The following is a 6,994-nucleotide window of genomic DNA, read 5'->3' on the forward strand; positions in this document are numbered from 1 at the left end:
GACATAGCCAACCCCTTGGCAACCCAATAGTATCCTCTTGGTATCATGAGCCGTGAGAAGAAGAAGCTTCTATTGGAATCAACCCCCTACACCCTATTACATGGTGCTCTGTACAAGAAAGGAAATGATGAGGTCTTGCGTAGATCTGTTGTAGGAGAAGATATTGGCATAGTATTGAAAGCATGCCATGATGAGCCCTGTGGCGGATACTTCGTAGGAGAAGTGATAGCCAGAAAGGACTTGCTTGCAGGATATTGGTGGTTGACCCTCTACAAGGATGGTTATGACTATTGCAAACATTGTGATGCCGGTCAGAGAATAGGAAAGCCTACCAAATCCAATGCCATGCCTCTGCAACCCATTCTTCTCCTAAAGATGTTGGAGAAGTAGGGAATGGATTTCGTTGGGCTTATCGATCCACCAACTAGAAGGAAGCAAAATAGATACATCTTGGTATGTATAGACTATGTGACAAAGCGGTGTGAAGCCAAAGCTTTAAAGTGTGATGATGGCAACATCGTGGCCCTGTTTTGATATGAGAATATCATAACCCATTTTGGAAATCCTCTAGAGCTCTTTATGATAGAGGTACTCACTTCCTTAACAAGATTATGGACAAGATTATGGAAGAATTGATAGAGCTGTATAAGATCCACCATCGTAAGTCCACACCCTATTACCCCAGAGCCAATAGCCAAGTCAAAGTTACCAACCGTATCCTCTCCTCGATCGTGACAAGAACGATTGTTGCACATTGTTGTGATTGGGATGATCAACTTACAGAGGCCCTCTAGGCATATAGAACCTCCCATAAGGTTTCTATAGGACAGATCCCTTTCCAATTGGTGTATGGAATAAAAGCCGTCTTTTCCTCAAAACCACCATGCTTGAGGTATCTTGCATGTAGGGTAGGTGTTGGCATAAGTCTCCAAATCTTTAAGGCTCTAAGTTAGACACCCTCTTCAATATATAAACAAGTCCCCTCTTAGTGTCATCCTTAACCTTGCACTTGGAACACACCCTTGATGCTCTCAAATCTTATATCCAAGATCAAATATTGTAATTTCACTTGGCTTTTGACTCTATTTTAAGTACTCAAAACATCCCTTGATATCACCTTAGACTAGCTCAAGTCAACTAAACTTGACCTTCTAGCTTCCTAAGAGTTGTTGTAGACCTAGAGATTCACATCTAGCTAAAGTTTCATACCAATGTTAAAATTTTCACCAAAAGAATACCCTTGAGGTATAATAGCTTAAGGGTAGGGAAAACTCTCACAATAGGACCCAAGATTCAATATTAAGGAACTTAATAGCAAGATATTGTCTACATGGTCACATAAGAGTACTTGGTGTCTTGTTGGACCTTGCTGAACTACTCATAACTCACTTGGAGTGATTGACTTTGAGATTAAAGCATTTTATCTCAATCATAAGGTATTTATATCTAGAGTCAAAAGAGGTTCATATTTGTGCTCAAGATTTTTGAAATAAAGCTTATTAAAAATCATGGAAAAATGTTCAAAAATTATATATCTATCTTGAACTACAAGACAAATACGACATCCCTCAACACAAGTGCATTGATATACTATAGTAATTGTTAAAAGAAAAAGTTCATCACCTTGAACCCAAGGCTTTACCTCAAGAAATGATTTCCTTGTCTCCTCTAGTGTTGCTCAATACACCTAAAAGGTGTGCCTAGAAGTCCTAATTTGGTCCACACCATTTCCAGTGCAAATACGGCATCCCTCAACACAAGTGCATTGATATACTATAGTAATTGCTAAAAGAAAAAGTTCATCACCTTGAACCCAAGGCTTTACCTCAAGAAATGATTTCCTTGTCTCCTCCAATGTTGCTCAATACACCTAAAACGTGGGCCTAGAAGTCCTAATTTGGTCCACACCATAGCCAGTGCAAATGCGGCATCCCTCAACACAAGTGCATTGATATACTATAGTAATTTCTAAAAGAAAAAGTTCATCACCTTGAACCCAAGGCTTTACCTCAAGAAATGATTTCCTTGTCTCCTCTAGTGTTGCTCAATACATCTAAAAGGTGTGCCTAGAAGTCTTAATTTGGTCCACACCATAGCCAGTGCAATTCACCTTCCAACTGATTGCATTACTTTGGCTAGGATCCAACTTAAGGGAGAACTTCTCCCATTGGATCCAAAATTTGGCATTATCTTGAGGCAAACATGAAAGACTTGCCCTTGATATAAAGTCTCTTGTACATGACTAGTACAATCAACTAGCACAAGCCTTGCAAAGACGAAATTTTGAGCATCTATACTAACATGGAGGTAATGAAGGTGATAGATCTACTTATTTTAGTCAACATACACGTATTTGGGTCACAAAGACAAGCATTAAGTCTCAAGACCATGTAAACTAGGCCATATTCAAGTTTATGCTTGACGATGTAATTGTAGTTAGAGTAAGCTAAGAAGGCAAAGACCTAGGGTGTAGACATACATAGACTCAGTAGATCCAAGAAGGCAAAAACCTAGGGTGTAGACATACATAGACTCAATAGATCCAAACAACAACTAGAACTTACAAAAGCTTTTAAGATGAGAAGATCTTCCTAAGGGTACAAGAGAAAAGACACTCCAAGAAGTTAGTTTAAGATTGACCAAGATCCTAAGCTAAAGGAGTGATTTATGCAATTAAGGAATGGAGCTAGCATACCACTACCCTAATAAAAGAAGATAGTCTAAAGATCCTAAGCCAAGAGGATACAAGCTATAAGCTTATAAGAAGAAATCAAGCCTAAGGAAGAAAAATCCAAGCTTAAAGAATATCTAACAAAGAGAATTTATGACTGATCTATGCCATTGAAGAATGAAGCCAACATACCACTAATTGAGTCCCCAAGGACCTCTATCCCACCTTCTAAGGCTAGCCACCATAACCCCAAAACCCAAGGGTCTTGTATAATGGTTAGTTCATCTTGAAAATGCAAGCCTCAATCAGTCATTGAATCCTTTGAAAGAAGATATGAAGACCTTCATAGAGCTCATTGCTAATGACCTATCTAAGGACAAAAAGTATTCTTTGGGATCCTTCCAATAAGGAAAAACTATAGGGGCAATTGAGAACTATGTACTAATGGTCCAACAATGCTTACAGTTATTTAAAACTCTTAATATAAGACCCATTGGCCTAATGTAGAAGCTTGATAAGGAAGCGTTCCAAAAACAAAACAAATATTTGAATGGGATCCAAAGACTCTTAAGCAACTCAAAATTGGTTAAAACGTCCATGGACACCTAAGTTGACCTAGTACAAGAATGTCTCACATACAACATATTTGCAAAATAGGCTAGTGTAAAGCTAGCAAACAATGCAATGGTTAAGCCTAGGTGAGTAACATGATCAAAGCTTGGGGAGACAAGGATGGATAGGGGGCTCATAATATGTATTCATATCACATGTCAACATAAGGGATTTTAAAATACCATTTTACATTCTTTTAATGTATACACATAAGGGTGCTATATGACGGGGTATTTGCAAATTGAATAGAAAAGGATATGTTTTATTTATGGAAAATTCATAGATAAGGGAATTTATAAATAGGCTATTAATGCATGTGATATGGAGGGTATAAATATAGTGAACCACATGATTGGCTAATGAACAAACAAGAATCCCAATTACATTGAAGCCAATTGATGAGTATAAGAATGGAGAAGATCCTTATAGAATTATAGAGAAGATTGAACTATTATATGAGGCAAATAGCCTAATATTGAATGAGAAGAAGGTTCATGCTTTGGTCTAGGGCAAGATGTGGCTTATAAATTTATAGATAAGGGTAATTATAAATAGGAGAGGATTGCATAATATATATAGAGGATATACATATAGTGACCCCTTTAGTGACTAATGAAAAACAAGAATCCCAATTATAGCAAAGAAAATTGATAGAAATGGAGAATCTCCTCATAGAATTCTAGAGAAGTTTTAAACAATTATATAAGGCAAATAGCATAATATTGAAATGAGAAGAAGGCTCATGTCTTTGATCCAGGGCAAGATGTGGTTCATTAGTCTTGAAGGTACTAAGAAGGCAATTATTTGGACCTTGAAAGACTTGTTGGGGGATTCTCTAAAGCATGCTATGTAGATAGCCTCACTTGCACCCTCCAACTCTTGTTAGTCTCCATTGATCTTTGTGAGGCCTACTATAGTAGGCCTCATGCCATACAATAGATAATGATGGTTCATTAGGTGCTTTATCATGGAAGTAGTTTGAGAGGAGGGGATGTGCTTGGTCTTTGCATGAAATACTAGATTGCATGCCAATTGGATGACACTCATAGAATTTGGATGCAATGTAGGAGTCATAGAAGTAATACCAAGATCTACAACTAGATGGCCTAACCATAGGGCCTCTTTGCAAGCCTTAGTGTGGCTACAATGTGCTTAGCCTTGGTAATAAACAAGGCAATGCATTTCTACACCTTAGACATCCAATAAACAACACATGCAACAAAGATAAAGATATAGCTAGAGGTGGACGTCCTATTATTTGCATGCCTTGCATAATCTAAGTAAGTCTATCCAATGACTCTAGTATCTTGTCTACCATAGTAAAGGTACAAGTCTATAGTGCTCTTAAGGTATCTCATGGTATCCTTCACAATGTCCCAATGTTGCCGGCAGCTAGAAGTTGCATGTAATGGGCCTCAACTCTCATTGCAAATGCTATGTAAGTCAAGTGGCTATCATTGCATACATCAAGGTGCCCACTACTACAGATGCATATTGAACCTTGGCCATCTTGGCCTTCTCATCATTCAATTGGGGACAAATTGCCTCACACTGACCTTCACATGAGAATGTAAAGGGATGCCAATGGATTTACCACCTTGCATATACAACTACTCAAGTATTCTGTGAATATACTCATGTGATAAGTAGAGGAGTCCCTTAGAGCAATTACATGTAATATATATGCCAAGTATATGAGAAGCATGCCCCATGTCCTTGATCTCAAAGCTCCTCTTGAGTATAGTCTTTAAAGAATCTAGCTCATCATGAGCACTCCCACAACAATCAATATATCATCAACACAGAGTACTTGAATAAATAATAAGGCTACCATCACGGGCCTTCTTCTATAGAGACACGAATTCATGGCATTGCAAGAATAAGACTATGAATGCATAAAGGCATCAAACTTATGATACTATTCTCTAGGTCCCTACATAAGTCCATAGGGACTCTTCCTCATCTTGTACATTAGGTGTTCCCACACACAAGATATAGAGAGGTCACTTAATCATGCTCATAGTGTATATTTGAAGAATACTTGCCATGGAGGAGGTTAAGAAACAAGGAGCCACCTCATTAAATTATTCAATTGGTTCTATAGATGTATTTTTGGTCACTTGATCACATTGGAAAGTATATCCCTACATTTCCTACCTACCTTATGAACAAAAAAAGGTATGTATTGTCTAATGACATTCAACATCTTATTGATCTTAGAGAAGATTACTACTTAGCCATCCTAGCTTGGTTGATAAGGATTTCATAAGTTATGAACCATGCCCACTAGCAGCTCTAGATGTTGAGGGGGAGAATTTTCAAGATAGCTCCATGGCTCTACACACATGTATCAATGAGATTGAGTAATATGAGAAGAAGGGGCTACCCATAGAAGAAGAGATCTAAGAGGTGAAAAAGAGGCTTGGCATTGAGGCCATGGGCTATGCAGACACACTAAAGTAGCCATCAAAGAATAAGCCAAATTACTCAATAAATCTCTATGATGAGAACCTTCTTGAAGGTGATGAAAACCCAAAGGTATCAAATATATTTCCAATATCTTCTTAGGCTTGATAGTAGGTATTAAAGATAAGTGACTTCAAGATTTTCATCAATTGACAAAGGGAAACTTCTTTTTCCTTATGCATATTGAAATTGAAGATTCTAAATTTCTTAGAAGAGCCAAGGGATTTAGATCACTAAATCTTGGAAAAAGGCAAGGACTTGGCCACTATATTGGAAGCTTAAATAATCAAAATGTTGCAATTTATCACAATAGATTCTCAAGCTCTCCAAGTTTGCTAATGATGGCTTTAAAAGCTATTTGCAAAGTAATTGGATCTAACGTTTTCAATAGAGTAGTTGAGAAGATACTTTTGGTAGATAAGGAAGAAGCCATAATGGTTTTTGGCTATAGGCCTAGTTACAGTGGGTCTAGTTCAATAGAGTAGTTGAGAAGATACTTTTGGTAGAGAAGGAAGAAGCCATTATGGTTTTTGGCTACATGCCTAGTTACAGTGGGTCTAGAGCTAGATACTTTGGAGTCCTTAGCTCCTATTTTGTTATCAAGTGAACCTAACAAGACCTAAGAGAGAGAAGGACTGAAAAAGAGAGAGAAAAAGGAGAGACAAATATTGAAAGTGGAGAGAGAAAGATAGAAAGAGAGAGAGAAAGAGAGAAAGAAGAGGAAGGAAGCCATGATAGTTGTGAAGGTGAAAAGAGAGTTTCTTGATTCATGTATGATAATTGATCTAACCCTCTTACACCTTAAATATTATTAGGGTGATTGGTATTTTCCCCTTATTTTATTGTATATTCTGTGATAATTGACCTAACCCTCTTACACCTTAAATACTATCAAGGTGATTGGTATTTCCCCCTTATTTTCCCGTATATCCCACTCGTTACATATTTACTCTCCCATATGGGAGATACAAAAAAATTGAAGCTTCTCCCAAGCTATAGAAAGAAATAGTTTTTGAAATGTAAAGGTCTTATTGAGTGGGATGAATCCAAGGACTCCTCTGCAATAGAGTTAGGTTGAAAGATCCTAAAGAATTAAGGGTTTCTTGAAACCTATATTTTTCCTTCTCTTTGTTTAGTTTATAACCATTCTAAAAACCTTTGCTTTGCACAAGAGTTTTGATATCCCTCTTTCATTTTTTGTGTAACCATTTGTATAGTTTTTTCCAAAGATAATATATTACATGA

This window comes from Lygodium microphyllum, chromosome 7 (genome assembly GCF_053477565.2).
Source record: "Lygodium microphyllum isolate KBCC chromosome 7, Lygodium_microphyllum_v1.1.10, whole genome shotgun sequence".
Taxonomy (NCBI): domain Eukaryota; kingdom Viridiplantae; phylum Streptophyta; class Polypodiopsida; order Schizaeales; family Lygodiaceae; genus Lygodium; species Lygodium microphyllum.